Source organism: Somniosus microcephalus, chromosome 7 (genome assembly GCF_052327205.1).
Source record: "Somniosus microcephalus isolate GS21.2 chromosome 7, FLI_Smic_1.0, whole genome shotgun sequence".
NCBI lineage: Eukaryota > Metazoa > Chordata > Chondrichthyes > Squaliformes > Somniosidae > Somniosus > Somniosus microcephalus.
Genome location: NC_140993.1, coordinates 29,206,940 through 29,226,054, shown reverse-complemented (window position 1 = coordinate 29,226,054; position 19,115 = coordinate 29,206,940).

Here is a 19,115-nt window from a genome sequence, read left to right as displayed (position 1 = left end):
GGGAGCGCTGCACTATCAGAGGTGTTGTTCTTTCAGATAAGATGTTAAGCCGAGGCACTGTCTGCTCTCTCAGATGGACGTAAAAGATCCCGTGCCCGTGATACTATTTTGAAGAAGAGTAGGGGTGTTCTCCCTGGTGTCCTGGCCAATACTTATCCCTCAGCCAACATAACAAAAACAGATTACCTGGTCATTATCACATTGCTGTTTGTGGGAGTTTGCCGTGTGGAAATTGGCTGCCTCGTTTCCCACATTACAACAGTGACTCCACTTCAAAAGTACTTCATCAGCTGTAAAGCGCTTTGAGAGACGTCCGGTGGTCATGGAAGGCGCTATAGAAATGCAAGTCTTTCTTTCTTTTTACTAGACTGATTCAGTGAGGCTCGCTCTCGGAATGTGGCTGCTCTGAAACAGCGCACTCACATTGAATCAGCCCAACTGCCTCTGGAGCGAGGAGGTGTCGATAACTTCTATCAAGTGGACATAAGCAAGAAGAGCTAGGTTATAAGATAATCCTGTCATGTGTGGTAGTTATAGCAATTATGACAATTATACTGTTTTCAGAAATGATACTGTTTGTGATAATTATATAACTTGCTTACCTGCTATGAACTTTTTAGCAGCAAAGTGTTGCAGATCCGAACACTTTAGTGAACAGCACACTTCTGATAGTTTCTGAACAACTAGTTTTTATATAGTGCTATTCATGTGTAAAACATCCCAAGGCAGTTTTCAGAGTAATAGTGAGAGGAATGGAACACCAAGCCAGGGGAGAGGGTTTAGAAGGGGCAATCAAAGGCTTAAGTGAAAGGATGTTTTTTGAAAAGGTTGATGTAGGAGGAGACAGAAGTAGAGAGGTGAAAATGTTTAGGAGGGAGCTGCAGACTTTCCCAGTCTATGCAGCTGAAAGCTCTTCCACTTATGGTGGGGTAAAGGATAGAGGGAACCAGTGTAGATTGATGAGGATGGGTTGATGGGCAAGTTGGGATTAATACAGTGCAGGAAACAGCCAGCTGTATTTTGGACAAGTTGAAGTTTATCGAGCGTGGAGGGAGGAAGGCCACCAGGTGGTTCATTGTAATAACCTAGTCTTGAGGTGACCAAAAGATTTCAGCCTCAGGAAACTTCCTCCAGTTAAACATTGGGATAATCAAAGCCATTTTTATTCAGTGCCTGGCAAAAACACACTGCCCTTGCTCCCAACTCTATCCCACTCCCTGGCTGGTCGTTAGTGTTAGCTGTGGCTCAGTGGTAGCACTCTCACACTGACTCAGAAGGCTGTGGGTTCAAGTCTCACTCCAGAGACTTGAGCACAAAAATCTAGGCTGACACTCCAATGGAGTACTGCACTGTTGCAGGTGCCGTCTTTTGGATGAGACGTTAAACCGAAGCCCTGTCTGCTCTCTCAGGTGGATGTAAAAGATCCCATGGCTCTATTTTGAAGAAGAGCAGGGGAGTTATCCCTGGTGTCCTGGCCAATATTTATCCCTCAATCAACATCGCAGATTATCTGGTCATTATCACATTGCTGTTTGTGGGAGCTTGCTGTGTGCAAATTGGCTGCCGTGTTTCCTACATTACAACAGTGAATGCACTTCAAAAAGTACTTCATTGGTTGTAAAGCACTTTGGAATGTCCGGTAGTCATGAAAGGCGCTATATAAATGCAAGTCTTTCTTTTTCAGAGCAACTCACCTCGGAGGATTCTTGTAGATGGTGTAGGGGTGGCGTGGCCCAGTCAGCTTCACCTCTGACTGTCTCTGAGCGGTTCGAATCGCTCCCACACCCCTGGGTTCTAGACACCAGACTTAGGTACAGGCGGCGATACAGAAAATCGAGTAGACAAGTGGTTTGGTGTAAGAAAACAAAGATTTTATTAAAACAGAATAAAACACAGTCTTATGAGAATTACTGGTATAAAATACAGGCATAAACAATTACACTTATATGGGAATGGGGAACACACGGCACATTGAGGGAAAACAATTACATTAACAATCCCCTTATCCTTATCCCACCCCCTATACCTAACTAGATTAAGCTATGAGGGGTCAGGAATTCATGCTCACCAATCTAAAACCTGTTGCTTTTAATGGTTGTGAGTTTTGAGGTTCGTTTCCTTTGTCCTTTGGGGTACCCCGTCGCCATGTGGTCTCAGGGCACGGCGCTGGGGTTGTTGATGCGACACACCTTCCCTCTCCTCAGCCACCGTCATCGTCTCGTCGCGATGGGTTTTCTTCTTCCTCTCCCTCGGGCGGTCGTCGGCGGTAATGTTGCGGTTGTGGGTCGGTTGGCGGTTTTCACTGCTTACTCGATTTTACTACCCATCCTTTGAACGCCAGTATATTCATTGCGGGCGTGGACACCCGCGTCTAATGCCTGCTTATTCACAGTGTTCAAATGCCAACTTATTCTCGCTGTCCATACATACACTGCTAATTTCTTCCCCAAACGCCAGCTTATAACTAGGCGTTTGGTTTTTACCAATGCGTCTTTTGCTGCCCTTCTCTGCTCTCGTCGGGTCTTTACCTTCTTCTTCGTCTCGTCTTGTCTCGTCTCACCTCGTCTGCCCCCTTTGTGGCCTGTGTGACTTTGAACTCGAGCCTCATTCTCCTCCCGCGTTTGGTCCCGGTGTAATGGCCGTCCTTGGTTGTTGAGCGGTGCGGGGAGCGAGAAGAGAACCCGCCATGAGGCCAGGGCATGAGTACGAGCGGCAGCAGGCCAAAAGCCAAACGATGAGAGCAGGAGCAAGGGACAAGAGAGCGATTGCTACTGATGGGCCTACAGTTATACCCGTTCTTCCACTCCTTATCTGCACGCCAAATCAGGTCAGTCCATTGTTTAACTTTTGGCGGGCTGTTTTAAATGATTACAACCATTTGTTTTAACGAATTTAGGAGTGGTTGTCTCCGGGTCTAATGGCCCCGATGTCCTGGTTGCTTTGTCACGGATAAGACTTGATTGTCCCCATCCTACCTTGATGGCTACTGTGAGCTGTTATCGATTAAACATGCAGAAAGCTAATGGCGATAGCAAAATACTGCAGATGCTGGAAATCCAAAATTCAAATAAATGCGTATTCTGTGTTTACTTTGTCTGGCTGGTTCTCGAGAGTCCTGTTCTCACAGATTCCTGCATTTTAATGTTTCGTCTCCAGGCCTGCTTGTTGGTAGAGCCCTGGTTTTAAAAATCCTGTCAGTATTGGTCATGAGGTTTACAGAAGCCATTTTGGGTACCCTGTTTTCAATAACTTGTCCAAAACAGGGTCCCTTGATCCATAATTTGGGGAGTGCGGGAATTTTAAGAACCCTGCAACTTACATTCCCCCCTGTTGATACTAAACTTGCTTTAAGTATCATCCTGAGGAGGTGAGCAAAATTTCCAACCCTCCATGGTCAACCTTCCCCTGTAATTACCTATCTAATATACCCACGACACATGCACTTCCCATTCTGCAACAATGTAGTGTACATAAGCATACATAGAATAATTAATGTCATTTACACACATCCAAGCATGGAGGGGGTCCAACACCCCTGCACCACTTGGTACACATACATGTTTATTAAAACAACGAGTCGAAAAACTTTATTAAAAACAGCAAAACACAAAAAACAACAATCTTTAATCAAAAATACAAAACTCAAACAGGTGTATCTCCCTCCACCTTCACAAAATGTTTCTTCCAGGTCCTCTGGTTTCGGAATTCTAGTATCTGACCTCTTCCCTTGCACTGAGTGCAGACTAGGTACAACACTATCCCCAGCTGGCAAACCATGAAATTGTGGGAAGCCAGTCTGATCCACGAAGGGGCTTCTATGTTATTGAAAATGTCCCACCAGGGTGGAATCACAATATCAAATATCTTAGCCCCTATCTCTACTGTTTTCTGCTCCAGAGTATAAAAATGTTTCTGTGAAACTATAACGGCTTTGAGTATCTTGGTAAGATGTTCTGGGAGAGGGGGAATTTCGTAGCCAAAATGCGCTACATACTTCTGCAAATTGGTAAACCGTTTATCTAAACTGTTGATGACAGAGGTTCCAGTGTTAAATGCAGTAAAAACATCATTCCATACTCCCCTTCTTTGTCTCCCTGTACTACCAAAGTACTCGCGGTGTGTGGTGTACAGTTCGGTTTTGTCGACATTGGCGAAAGCGAACTCATAAAACTTCCTGAACATGTCCTTTAATAGGGCCTGGTATAGCTGCTCTGTCTCTTTGGGACACCACTACGGTAAGTGTACCTCGGTGAGATTTAAAATCACGGAGGCTACCGGGTAGTGTACCCCCTGGTACAGCACCTGATCCGTAGACACTAGTGTTAAGTCCGTGAATGATTGAGACACGGACCAGCAGGAGTGAAAACAAAGAAGTCTTTACTGGTGGAAGTCAATAGCGAAACTAACAAACAGAGGCACTCTAGCGCCTTTTATACAGGGGTGGTCACTGCCGGTACTGCAGTCTGAGACCAGTTATTCCCTTAAAGGTACATACACAACAATTCCTCCCCTTTTAGATAAACAGTACATAACATTCATTGAACAACTAAATGATAACTAATTACAATCACAATTACGGTTGCTAGATACATTGGTTAAGTTTAAGCAATTATAAGTTCAGTCTTTGAGGAGGCTTCCTGATTCTGTCTGGATAACGCCTCTTTGGGGTATCAGGTTCTTCTGGCAATGTTGAGTCAAGATCAATGTCGTTGTTTGGTTCATCTGCTTCCAATATCACCGATTCCGCGGTAGCTGCAATTGGTATGTCGATTTCATTGCCAGGTGTATCAGATCGTGGTGTGGAGTTGACGTTTTCCAGTGACTCTAGAATCTGGTCAGCATGGCGTCTTACAATGCTCTCTCCAACGTCCACGGTATACATGAGAGGTCCTTGCCGTGTACAAATCGTTCCTGGCTGCCATTTCTCAGTGCAGTAGTCCTGGGCCAAAATTGGTTGACCTATCTTAAAACTCCTGGTCGGCCTTTCATTCATATTCTGAAACTGCCTGTTCTCCACATCTCTTCGGACGTTTGGCTTAACCAAATCCAAGCGGCATCGTAGTCTTCAATTGAAGACCATCATGGCTGGGGTTTGGTTGGTAACCGCATGTGTCGCATTCCGGTAGGCAAACAAGAAGTTGTCCACCTTGTGTTGTAGGGGTATATCTTCATTACACATTGCCTTGATAGCCTTCTTGAATGTTTGGACAAACCTCTCGGCCAATCCATTAGTGGCTGGATGATATGGGGCAGATGTGTAATGCTTAACGCCATTGTTCTTTAAGAACCTCCGGAATTCTTCAGACACAAACTGTGGTCCATTGTCAGAGCAAATCTGTTCAGGCAGCCCATTCCTGGCGAATATGGTTCGCAAAACTGTGATAGTTTTTTCCGTGGTGGTTGAGGACATTTTTATTACCTCTGGCCACTTTGAATGTGCATCCACCGCAATTAAAAACATCGAGTCCATGAAGGGACCAGCAAAATTAATGTGCACCCTTTGCCATGGAGATGAGGGCCACTCCCATGGATGCAGAGGAGCTTGTGGTGGGGCGTTTTGGACCTTCTGGCATCCTGCACAGCTCTTGGTCATCTCTTCGATTTCTCTATCGATTCCCGGCCACCACACAAACGCTCTGGCTAAGTTCTTCATTTTTCCCCCACCCAGATGACCCTCATGAAGCTCATTGAGCACTCTATCCGTCAACTTAGGTGGAATTACTACTCTGGATCCACACATCAAGGTTCCTCTGCACACTGACAGCTGTTCTCTTCTCGGTGAGAATGCTGGCAGCAGTGGTTCGCCATGTGCTGGCCATCCCTTCACCGTCAAATCATAGACCCGTGATAGTGTCGGGTCATTCCGTGTTTCCTTTTCTATGTTTGCATTCGTCACAGGGAGACATTCGACTAAGGTCGAGTGGAATAACTCCATTGGATCCACTGCAAGGTCTTCTTCTTCCACTGTCGGCAACGGTAGACATGACAATCCATCAGCATTTCCATGCTGTTTGGTTCCTTTGTACTCGATGTCATATTGGTGTGCCCCTAGGAAAAGGGACCATCTCTGCAGCCGTTGTGCCGTCATTATCGGTACGCCCTTCTGAGGGTTGAAAATGGAGCCAAGAGGTTGATGATCGGTTAGTAGAGTAAATTTTTGACCGTGCAGATAGTGATTGAACTTCTTCACCCCCCACACTAGGCTGAGGGCCTCTCTGTCAATCTGGGCGTAGTTACGCTCGGCCGAAGTTAACGAGTGTGACGCAAAAGCTATCGGCCTCTCCAAACCATCAAGGAATTTATGTGACAGTACCGCCCCAATGCCGTAGGGAGACGCATCACACGCCAGCCTGATTGGCAGTGCTGGGTTGTAGTGAGCCAATACTTCCTTTGAAGTGATTAAGTCCTTACTCTTCTGAAAAGCACGCTTACAATCATCATTCCATTTCCATGCTACCCCCGTTCGTAGCAGGGCGTTCAGTGGGTGCAGAATTGTCGACAAATTCGGCAAAAACTTATGATAGTAATTCACCAATCCGAGGAATGACCTCAGTTGCGACACATTTTCAGGCGCTGGGGCCTTAACAACCGCTTCAATTTTGTCAGGGGACTTATGTAACCCCTCTTCATCAATCGCGTGGCCACAATACGATATCTGTTTCTTAAAAAATTCGCACTTGGGGCGGTTGGCTCGCAGCCCATGTTCCCGTAGTCTAGTGAGCACCTGTTCTAGGTTGTTAAGGTGTTCACTGTCATCTTCACCTGTTACAAGGATGTCGTCCAAGTAACACTGAGTCCCCGGAATCCCTTGCAGGACTTGTTCCATCGCTCTTTGCCATATCGCCGGAGCCGATGCTACTCCGAATACCAATCGATGATACTGGTAAAGACCTTTGTGAGTGTTTATCGTGAGATACTTCCTAGAGGACTCTTCAACCTCCATCTGCAAATATGCTTGTGCTAGGTCAATTTTTGTAAAACGCTTCCCTCCAGGCAGTGAGGCAAAGATGTCTTCTATCCTTGGAAGAGGATATTGTACTGTGTGAAGGACAGGGTTCACCGTCACCTTGAAATCCCCACAGATGCGAATCTTCCTTGGCTCTCCGGACTTATTGCTTAACGTTTTCTTCATGACAGGAACGATGGGTGTCGCCCACTCGCTCCAGTCGACCTTAGACAACACGCCCGCCTTCTCCAGATTCTCCAGCTCTGCCTCGACGGCTGGGCGAATTGCATATGGTACCGGTCTTGCTTTGAAAAACTTGGGAACTGCATTCTCTTCTATTTTTATCGAGGCGGTTACGCCTTTAAGCGTGCCCAGTTCTTGTTGAAATACCTCTTTGGCGTTAGCTAAGATTGTTGACAACCGTCCAGGAGTGACGTCTTCATCTTTTTTACCGTCCACCGTCAGTGCATGAATGGAATGCCAATCTAAGTTTATCTTCCTGATCCGTTCCCAACCCAATAACGGTGGTCTACCATTTGGCAGTATGTAGAGATACAATTTCCGAATTTTCTTGCCATTGTATTCGACAGGCACCCTTATTTTTCCTCTGGGGTATACTTTTTGCCCCGTATACGTCGTCAAGACGATGGATGTCTCTCGCAAGGGTATGTGTGAAAATAGCCGCTCGTAGTCTCGTCGATTCATGACGGTTAGCGCTGATCCTGTATCCAATTCCATTTTAACTTGGGATCCTGCTATCGTGAGGGTGACCCAAATGGTTCGGTGATCCTCTTTTGTGATTACATTGTGAAGTTTGAGACAGCTTAGTCTCCTGTTTCCGGATTCACTATCGCTCATCTGGTCTTCGGAAGTACTGTCTGTCATCTTTTGTACTTTCTTGTACGGTTCCTTAGTAGCCTTTTTGTTGTCGCTGGTCTTCTTCCCAGACCTGCAAACTCGTGCAATGTGTCCAATCTTCCCGCATTGTCTGCATATTTTGTCTTTGGACCAGCAGTCCTTCTGGTCATGGTTAGTTCTGCCGCAGCGATAACATTTTGCAAATCCCCGTGTCATTTCGTGGGTGCCGTATTCCTGTGGTTTTTGTTGAATTTCTGCAGCTCCCCTGGCTGCTGCTTCATACGATACTGCCACGCTGAAAGCCTTATCTAGCGTCAGCTCTTTTTCTGAGAGTAACTTCTTCTGTGTTCCTTCACTCAGGAGTCCACAGACAAATTTGTCCCGTAGGGTATCTGCCAGTCCTGCTCCGAACTGGCAGTGCTTTGATAGCTTGTGTAGTTCCGTAAGATACTCAGCATTGCTCTCATCTTTGTGCTGAGTTCTCCTGTGGAATTTAAATCTTTCTGCTATCAACAGCGGTGCAGGGTTTAAGTTTTCCTGTAGAACAGCAACAATTTCGTTAAAACTCTTCGCCTTCGGTTTGGCTGGAGTAATCAGGTCCCGCAATAGGCCGTACGTTTTAGCGCCCATTAAGTTTAGCAATATCGATGCCTTTTTCCCCTCCGCTATTTCGTTTGCCTCGAAATATATCTCGACTCTTTCCACATACGTGGTCCAGTCCTCTAATGTATTATCAAAAGCAGTGATACAGCCAGTCTTCGGCATCTTGCAAATCTAAAATGGCGCCTCCTGCACTTTGCCTTCTTCCCCGATTTAACAAAATGGCGCCTCCCACGCTTTGCCTTCTTCCCCGCTGTTGTTAGCGCTGCTTTCCACGGTTTCTTGCGCGTTAAATATTGATTCTTTTTCTTTTATTATTTTCCCGTCGTGGAGTGGACCCTCTGGGACACTTCCCTCCCTCTTCTTAGATCCAAACGCTGCCCGGCTTCGAAGCACCGGCCGCGCCCTGTGTGCTCCACCCTCTCTCTCTTTGCTTCCCGACTCGCTGCCCGGCCCCGTTGAAAAGCCACCCGATCGAGCTTCAGCCCGCCACAGCCCAGGAAGGATCAGAGCACTACCTGCCACCAGCCCGATTAGCTGGGAAACCACAGACCGAGGAACCCAGCCTGGCTCTGGACAGTCTCTCCTGCAAGTTTTCAAACCGATGATTGACGGTCGACGCCCGTTTCCCGAGTTTCTTTGGACTCTATTTCTTTTTCTTTCTTCTGGCTCCGACCTTCAACAACGTCGTCTGAGGTGCTGCCGAGTTGCAGGTAAGTTCGTTTCTTACTCGTCGCCAGTGTTAAGTCCGTGAATGATTGAGACACGGACCAGCAGGAGTGAAAACAAAGAAGTATTTACTGGTGGAAGTCAATAGTGAAAACTAACAAACAGAGGCTCTCTAGCGCCTTTTATACAGGGGTGGTCACTGCCGGTACTGCAGTCTGAGACCAGTTATTCTCTTAAAGGTACATACACAACAACTAGTACCAACCCATTCCCTGGTCCCTTGGTGGTGGTGTCCTTGCTGCCTGCGTCGTGGGCAGGGGCTTTTGGGGGCGGGTCACAAGCTCAGTGGCATTGACTGGGATCGGGGAGTATGGGACCGCGCACGCCTTCAGGCTGGTATCCCACTTCATCCCCTCCCCGGTGTCTTGCCACTGTCGATGGAAAATGATGGGTATGCCTGAGGGGCAGACCCTTTCTGACCCCCACATACAGATATAAATCCCTTGATCCGGTTCCCACCACTTGTCCCAACACTTAATCCCCCGTGAGTCCCTGTAATCGTCCGGTGGGTATTGTTCCCCAACCGTTCCCACTCGACTGCAGGGTTTCTCATATCTTTGCTCAGCTTTCTCAGCCACCACCACCTATCCAAAGGGATGTGTCCTTTGCACGTTAAACATACACGCTTCCCTACGGTAACGCTAACCCTTGTGGTAACGACCCGTACCCTGGGGCACAGGAGGGAGGCCTCCCCGTACGTGAACCCGGTCTGGCTGGAGTACTGAGACGAATTGGACCCCAGCTACCCTGGCCACCTTCCCTCGTGGACGTAGACGGCGGTCTCCTCCACATCCCGTTCGCCGCTTCTGTCGGTTGCTATCGGTGCCCTATCTCCCGAGCACCCATAGATGTGAGAGTCCTCCACGTCGCCTCTCTTTCCAAGTCTCAGTCCGATCAGGGCGAGTAGGATTACGCTCCCCTTCATCCTGAAAGTCTTCCTGCAACAGATACAAAAACATACAGCCAGGTCCCCAAGAGATTCTCTGGCTTGGGTGAAGCATAGTCGAGTCTTGCGACCTCGACTCAAATACACACACTCTTAGCAGATTGCTACTCAATTAAAACTACCCATCACCTTACTTAACTTAAGCTAAATACCCAAATTTAACAATAACCAAAACTTAAATTAGCTAAACTATATACATCCGCCGCCCGTCTCCGGGCGGCCAGCCTAATTCCTGTTTGGGCTGTGGCCCACCGCTCCCTCCGGCGTGGCCACACTGTCCTGCACTTTCGGTCCCTCACAGCCTGTAGCTGCTGGCTGGGGACCTCTGTCTTTGGACTTACCCCTGACCCGGGAGGATGCCCCTTTGAAATGGAGAGCCGGTGACCAGGGTTTCCTTGGCTGGGGCGTCCGTGGGGACCTTCTAGGGACCTTGGCGGGTGGGGCTTTCTTGGCTGGTGGGCCTTTAACCCGAACCGCCGTCCCCTCCGGCGCGGCCTGTGGGCTTACCACCGCCGCTGGCCGGGGATCTTCTTCCTCGGGCTTTACCTCTCCTGAACCTGGGCTAGGGGCAGGTAACTCTTCACAGCCTGCTGCTGCAGGCTGAGAGTCTCCGCCCCCAGGTCCCAAACCTGGGTCCGGGGCGGGGTCTTCGACCTCAGGTCCCTCCTCCACTAAACCTGGGTTAGGGGCGGGGTCTTCGCCCTCGGGTCCCTCCTCCTCTACACCTGGGTTAGGGGTGGGGTTTTCGCCCTCGGGTCCCTCCTCCTCTAGATCCCAGAAGAGTGGGGGAGTGTCCCAATCGGTGGGTGGGATGGCCCCTCCCCTTAACAAGCCGCAGCGCCTGCCTGTGCAGTCTGTGAACTCGCTCCTGCTGCAGGCTGAGGATTTCTATCCTCAGGCCCTACCCCAACTGGCTGTTTTCTCCTTTCGGGTTTAAACAGTTTGCACTGATTAATGTGGAACCATTTTGTGCGCCGAGGCATCTTAACGGCGTATACCATGGGGCTGGCTTTGTCTACAATGCTGTAGGGCCCCATGTATAATGGTTCCAGACTCCCTACTTGGGCATAGTTCCTCACCATGACCTGATCTCCTACCTCCCACTCGTGGTGCTTTCGGGGTTCCAACAGCAATCGGTTACTCCGATGCTGCCTTCCCATGTTCCCAGCCGCCTGCCCGTGGACCTGTTTAAGGTGCTCGAAGAGGTTTCGGGCAAACTTGTCCCGGTTTACCTCTCTGAGCTGACCTTCTGTGAGCACCGGGGCTAGTACATGGGTGGGGGTCCGCATAACCCTGCCAGTCATCAGCTCGTTAGGGGAGTACCCCGTGCTCTTCGACTGGCTGGCCCGGATCCCCATCAGAACCAACGGTAGGACCTCGGCCCATTTACGGGGCGAGTCCACTGTCTCCTTCCTCAACCTTTCCTTTAAGGTCCTATTCATTCTTTCCACAATCCCTGATGACTGTGGGTTGTGGGCCACGTGCCACTTCCCCTCGATGCCTAGCAGCATAAGGGTATTCTGCATCACCTGTCCGATGAAGTGACTCCCTTGGTCGGACTCCACAAACTGTGGTAGCCCCCACCGCGAGAACACCTCCCGGACCAGGATCCTGGCAGTACCCAGAGCTGTGGCTGTTCTACAGGGGAAGGCCTCTACCCATTTGGTGAACACATCCACCAGGACTAGGCAGTACTTATAGCCTCCCTGGGCGGTGGGCAGGGGCCCGATGTAGTCGACCTGTATCGACTGCCATGGTCCCTCTACCCTCCTGATGTGTCCCATGGGTACCTTCCTTTTGTGGGGGTCAGGGTTTTTAGCAGCGCACACAAGACAGCCGGCACAGAACTCACGGACATCTTCCCTGAGTCCTGGCCACCATCCCGCCTGTTCCACCCGCTGCCAGGTGGTCTCAGGCCCGGGGTGTCCCGCTCCTGGGTCCTCATGGGCCAGTTGAAGGAATTCCCTCCGGTGTTGCTGCGGCACAACCCACTGCTCCCCCCGGAACAGCATGCCTTCTCTCACGGAGAGGGTTGCTGTGCCGTATGGACCCTCTACCTTTTTCCCTCGGTCACTGCGCTGAGGACGGGGTCTTGGGCTTGGACCATCTTAAGGTCCGGGGCTAACGCTACCCCTGCACTCCCTTGGGTCCCGTCCCTACCTCTGACTGCCGCCATGGGTCTGGACCCATATGGGTCCCAGAAAGTGCCTGTGCGGGCACCCTCCTTGGCGAGCATGTCAGCCTGCTGGTTGCCTTGACCGTGGGGTTCTGTGGAGAAATGGGCTTTCACCTTGTGGATGAAAACCTCCCCTTCCTCCCCCACTGCGGCTAGGATCTTTTCCAGCAGGGGCTTTACTGTGAGGGGTCTCCCGTCAGCGGAGGTGTATCCGCGGCGGGACCAGATGGCCAGGTACTCCGTACATGAATTGCACGTAAACATGCTGTCCGAGCAAATCGTGTATGGGGTGGGGAAGATTTCAGGGTGTGTAACGACGTACACTACCGCTGACAGTTCAGCCTGCTGGGCGCTCATGGTGCTGGGGAGCTTAATTACCAGGGCAATGTTTGCCGCTGGGTCGTAAGCTCCACACCCCGTGAGACGCTCGCCAGCAGATACCGTGCTGGAGCCGTCCACATAGATCTCGCGGCCTGTGGGATGTATCCCGGCCCGTAAACCTATGTTCACTTCCCAAACCCCTTCAATGGAACACCGGTGGGCTGTTCCAGGATATACCAGGTTGGCTGCGAGCTTTGGCTCGCAGAGACCCTTCACCTTGAGATCCATCTGTGAGAGGAGCAGGGTCCAGCGGGCAATGCGGGCACTGCTCACTGTTCCATCCTTGATCCTCCCATCCAGAAGCATCTGGGTGGGTGTGTGATGGGTGAGGAGGGTGATGGGAGAGGTGCCTGTGAAGATCAGTGATCTCTTCACAGCCCAATGTGTGGCCAAAAGGTGCCTCTCACAATTGGAGTAGCTCCTTTCCACATCCATGAGTATCCTGGAGGAGTAGACCACCGGCCTCAGCCGGCCATGCCGCTCTTGGAGCAGCACAGCACTCAGGCTGTCCCCGCTGGCTGCTACCTCCAGGAAAAACTCTTTCCCCCATCTATGGCCCCTAGAGCTGGTGCGGTCTGCAAGTCTTTCTTGAGCCTGACAAATGCTGCCTGGCAACCCTCATCCCAAAGCCACTCCACTCCCTTGTGTAGGAGTCGGAGCAGAGGGGCCGCTGTGGCTGCATAGTCCTCAATAAAGTCTCTACAGTACCCGGTTAGCCCTAGAAATGACCTCACAGCCGTGACTGTGTTAGGGACCGGTAACTCTTGTACCGCCTCCCTCCTCGCCTTATCTATGGCCCTTTCTCCAGCGCATACGGTCAGGCCCAGGAATTTTACCTCCTGCTGGCCGATCTGCGCTTTAAAACTCTTTTGTCCAAGCAGTTCCAGCAGTTCGGCCAATAGCAGGCCATGATCCTCTCTCGAATCGGTGAAGAGAAGTAGGTCATCCAAATGTTGCACCAGCTGTCTGGGCTGACTGAAGCCCTTTAAACTGTCGGCCATGCACTGATGGAAAATGCTGGGGCTGTTGTGGAAGCCCTGAGGCAAGCAGTTCCACGTGTACCGTTGCCCTTTAAACGTAAAGGCAAACTTGTACTGATCCTCCCTCCTTAAAGGGATGGACCAAAACCCGTTAGAAATATCCAGCACCGTGAAAGTGGTCGCGGATGCTGGAATACTCCCGATGAGGTCGGCAACTGCTGCTACCATGGGTGCGGAGGCTGGGATGTTGCTATTGAGCACTCGGTAGTCCACCGTGGCCCTCCAGGAATTGTCCGGCTTTCTGATCGGCCATAATGGAGAGTTCACGTGGGTAGCTATCGGTCTCAGAACTCCCTGCTGCACTAACGAGGACATGGCTGCTTCCATGTCTGGCCCTGCTTCCCTGGGGAAGTTATACTGTTTCTGTGGTCGGGCCATGGGGTCCCCGTCTACGCTGACCTCAAACCCTGTGACCCTCCCGCAGTCGTATTTGTGTGTGGCAAATGTGGCCAGGTGGGCCTGCACAAATGCCTGGAACTCCTGTGGAGTGTTGCTGACCATGAGCTCGAGGTTATAACCCTCTTTGGGCTTCATGGTGCATAGGGTCCCCTTCCCTTCCTTTCCTGGGATTACCACTATCTCGCCATCCTTTCCTTTACTTGCGCCCCATAGGCAATGATTTCTCAAATCTACTAAGATCCTGTGGCCTACAATAAAGTCGGCTCCCAGGACCCCTCTTCCACCCTCCACTTCCCATTTCATCAGGACACAGGTCCACTTGGAGCGGAGCGGTCCTAACCGAATGGCGAGCGGGATGGAAAACGAGCCGGCCTGCTCTTTGCCTGCGAACCCCGACAGACTGTATGGGTCCCCGTTAGATAGAGGCAAGGTGGTGGGGTTAGCTGAATGGACCATGGTCCATGATGCCCCCGTGTCCAACAGATAGGTTCCCGTCACCTTTTCCACCTCCATCTCCACGAGGGGTCTTTTCCATTCATCGTACCGGAGAGAACACAGGTATACAGACCGCGCTGGCTCTAGTCAGGGCTGTGGGTTGGATGGGGCTGACGGGGTCAGAGCACCGGTAGCGGCTCCTGTGGCAAGCTGTTCGCCACCAGGCAACGGAGCCAATGGGCCAGGGGATCCCCGTTCAGGAACGCCCAGTTCGGCGTCCCCGGACAGGCACTCCGGTACACCGGCCATAACTGGTCCGCGAAAGCCTGCGGGGTTTCCCCTGTGAGCTGGACCGTCTTCTCCACACAGGAGAAAGGACTTCCCTCATTCATCCCCGTGGCCTCCAGAACTTCATCCCTGAGCGGCTCATACCCGCTCTGCCCCTTCTTACACTCGTCAGAGAGGGATTGGAGGAGCCTACTCTCCAGGGAGAATAGCAGCATTTTGGCCTGCTCAGCGCCATCACAGTCGTTGACGCTGGCTGCCTGCTCTACTTCCCTGAAGTGGATCAAGGGGTCTCCCTTTTCGGAGAGCTTTGGGATATGGCTCACCATGGCCCTAAGCTGTTGGGTGCTGTAGGGTAATACGAACTGGCTTTGGAGGGGTCCCTCATCATCACCATTGACGGGTGGGCCGAACCGCCGATGCCGGGCTGGGCACATTGGTCCTGGCTCCGACCTCTCTGGCGGGGGCTGTTCCACCTCCGCTCCCACCCCTGACTCCACCGCCCCTTGCTGCCAGACCTCGCTAAAACCTGGCGCTACGGGTGGCGGTCGTGAGACCTCCTGTTCCTCAACCGGGTCATCCCTGGGCACTACCAGTGATGTTTTAACTGTCCTCCCCTCGTTCCCCATAAAATCTGCCTGACCTGCCTTCGGGCTTATGAGGCACACCATGCCTTTTGCCTTCCTCAGGGCCAGGCTCAGATTTTCTATCCGCTCCTTGCAGGGGCCATGATATGCGTCTTCAAACCTCTGTTCGCTTGCTAACTTATAAGCTGCCTTTACCTCCTGTACTTTCTCCTCCTGTTCCTTAACTTGCCTTGCCAGGCGGGCGTTCTTTTCCCGCAACCTTAACTCATTACCCTTGGCTTCGGTGACTTGGCACTGTAGGTATTCCAACTGGGCCTTGTGTTCTCCCATTAAATACAACCACTCCTGATTCAGGGCCTGCAATGCTACCATTAACTTTTCCCCTGCTAGAGCCTTATCCTGGATCTCCAGGGCTGACTCCTTTAACTCGGCTGCCTGTGCTGCAACGAGCCTGTCCAAAAGCTGGACCTGCTTTTTGAAACACATCAGCCAAACTGCCTTCTCTAAGGATTTCTTGTGTTCCTTCCCCTCTGTCCACTTAGCTGCTGAATCTACTGGACGCCCAGCCCTTAACAGAGTGGTGATCCACTTCTTTGTGATATTCACCTTGCTAAACACGTAATCAGAAATCCTTTCCTCCATCATGGTTTGCTCATCCGAACCATTGTCTACTGTAATGCACCCCCGTTGTCGGAGTCCTGCCGCGGTCGCCTTTCTCTGTAGGGGGTGGCGTGTGCGCCCAGTCAGCTTCGCCTCTGACTGTCCCTTGAGCGGTTCGAATCGCTCCCACACCCCTGGGTTCTAGACACCAGACTTAGGTACAGGCGACGATACAGAAAATCAAGTAGACAAGTGGTTTGGTGTAAGAAAACCAAGATTTTATTAAAACAGAATAAAACACAGTCTTATGAGAATTACTGGTATAAAATACAGGCATAAACAATTACACTTGTACAGGGAATGGGGAACACACGGCACATTGAGGGGAAACAACTACATTAACAATCCCCTTATCCTTATCCCACCCCCTATACCTAACTAGATTAAGCTATGAGGGGCCAGGAATTCATGCTCACCAATCCAAAACCTATTGCTTTTAACGGTTGTGAGGTTAGTTTCCTTTGTCCTTTGGGGTACCCCATTGCCACATGGTCTCAGGGCACAGCGCTGGAGTTGTTGATGCGACACACCTTCCCTCTCCTCAGCCACTGTCGTCGCCTCGTCGCGATGGGTTTTCTTCTTCTTCTCCCTCGGGCGGTCGTCGGCGGTAGTGTTGCAGTTGTGGGTCGGTTGGCGGTTTTCACTGCTTACTCGATTTTACTACCCATCCTTTGAATGCCAGTATATTCATTGCGGGCGTGGACACCCGCGTCTAATGCCTGCTTATTCGCAGTGTTCAAATGCCAACTTATTCTCACTGTCCATACATACACTGCTAATTTCTTCCCCAAATGCCAGCTTATAACTAGGCGTTTGGGTTTTGCCAATGCGTCTTTTGCTGCCCTTCTCTGCTCTCGTCGGGTCTTTACCTTCTTCTTCGTCTCGTCTTGTCTCGTCTCGTCTGCCCCCTTTGTGGCCTGTGTGTCCTGTGTGACTTTGAACTCGGGTCTTGTTCTCCTCCCGCATTTGGTCCTGGTGTAATGGGCGTCCTTGGTTGTTGAGCGGTGCGGGGAGCGAGAAGAGAACCCGCCACGAGGCCAGGGCATGAGTACAAGCGGCAGCAGGCCAAAAGCCAAATGATGAGAGCAGGAGCAAGGGACAAGAGAGCGATTGCTACTGTTGGGCCTACAGTTATACCCGTTCTTCCACTCCTTATCTGCGCGCCAAATCAGGTCAGTCCATTGTTTAACTTTTGGCGGGCTGTTTTAAATGATTACAATCATTTGTTTTAACGACTTTAGGAGTGGTTGTCTCCGGGTCTAATGGCCCCAATGTCCTGGTTGCTTTGTCATGGATAAGACTTGATTGTCCCCATCCTACCTTGATGGCTACTGTGAGCTGTTATCGATTAAACATGCAGAAAGCTAATGGCCAGCATTATGGGCCCATTCTAATTTGATTTGAGTCAATTCGAATAAATGCGTATTCTGTGTTTACTTTGTCTGGCTGGTTCTCGAGAGTCCTGTTCTCACAGATTCCTGCATTTTAATGTTTCGTCTCCAGGCCTGCTTGTTGGCAGAGCCCTGGTTTTAAAAATCCTATCAGTATTGGTCACGAGGTTTACAGAAGCCATTTTGGGACCCTGTTTTCAATAACTTGTCCAAAACAGGGTCCCTTGATCCATAACTTGGGGAGTGCGGGAATTTTGAGAACCCTGCAACTTACAATGGAGAGAATGTGGGTTTTTGCACTGAGCTCACAGTTGAATGGAACATACTGTCTGGGTCAGCCTTAATGAACAGCCAGGGAATGGAATAAAGTTGAGAGCAAGGGCAGTGTGTTTTTGCCAGGCGCTGAATAAAGATGGCTTTGATTTTCCCAATGTTCAAATGGAGGAAGATTGGGATCATCCATGATTTTATCCAACAGGCAGTCGAACAACACAGAGATGGTATGGAATCAGGGGTGGTAGTGGAGTGGTCGAGATGGGTTTCGTCAACAGAATTTTGGAAAATGATTGCCTGTCCACGGATATGGGGGAGAAATCGGTAAGTGCCGGCCTGCACTGGAACAGGTAGGCCCGAGGACGGATCAAAATTGGACCCCAGGCTTAATCGCCGATCCTTCCTCGTCGCTGGGTCAAAATCCTGGAACTCCCTATAACAGCACTGTGGGAGTACCTTCACCACACGGACTGCAGCGGTTCAAGAAGGCGGCTCACCACCACCTTCTCAAGGGCAATTAGGGATGGGCAATAAATGCCGGCCTTACCAGCGACACCCACATCCCAGGAACGAGTAAACAAAAATTGTTTTAGTGATGTTGGTTGAGGGATAAATATTGAGAGATCAAAACTGTGGAAGCTAGCTTTGCACAGGTGCCTTTGGCAGAAGATTGTCTGCAAGTTTTGTTTATGTTTCCTTTGTAAAAAAAAAATATTTCTCACCACTTACTGGAGCTGCAATAAACAGAGTGATCGAACTTTGAATTTATTATGTCTGTTAGTTGACTGCGCGGGATGAGGGATAAAAACGTGGTCAACATAGTAATTTTTCATTAAATGGTAACTGAAATGTTTCTCACCATGCTTCACTTCCTATGGGTCGTGGTCACATAAATACATGTAAAATTTATGCCTGTTGATTTATCTCTGGGAACACTCTATTCATGTGCGCTTGACACATGAAGCTTTTAAACATTAAATTAGTTCTGAGCAATCAATACAATGTGGAAACTTATTTGACACAAATTAATTTTCAATGGTTGAACAGTGTTTTATGTGTGTGTGTATATGTTTATATATTGGCCCAGATATTCCGATCCCTACGAGTGGGTACGCGCTTTGTACCCATCCGTAGCGACATCGGAAATGCCGGTTTCAGGTATGCGCAGCGCAGGCGCTGAAAACCGGAATTTCCAATCTGTCAAGAATGGTCTTGACAGATCCTCTGGCTGCCCTGGAGAAGGGCCTCTGCGGGTGGATTGTTCCGCTTTTTGGAGACCCTCTGCCCGCAGAAAATCCTTACAATTCTTACGCCTGGTAAAAGCAAGCGTAAGGCCGGCTTTTACCAGGATAAGAGTTGAAAAAAGTGTTTTTTTTAAATTTCACTGATTTATCATTTAAAAATACTTT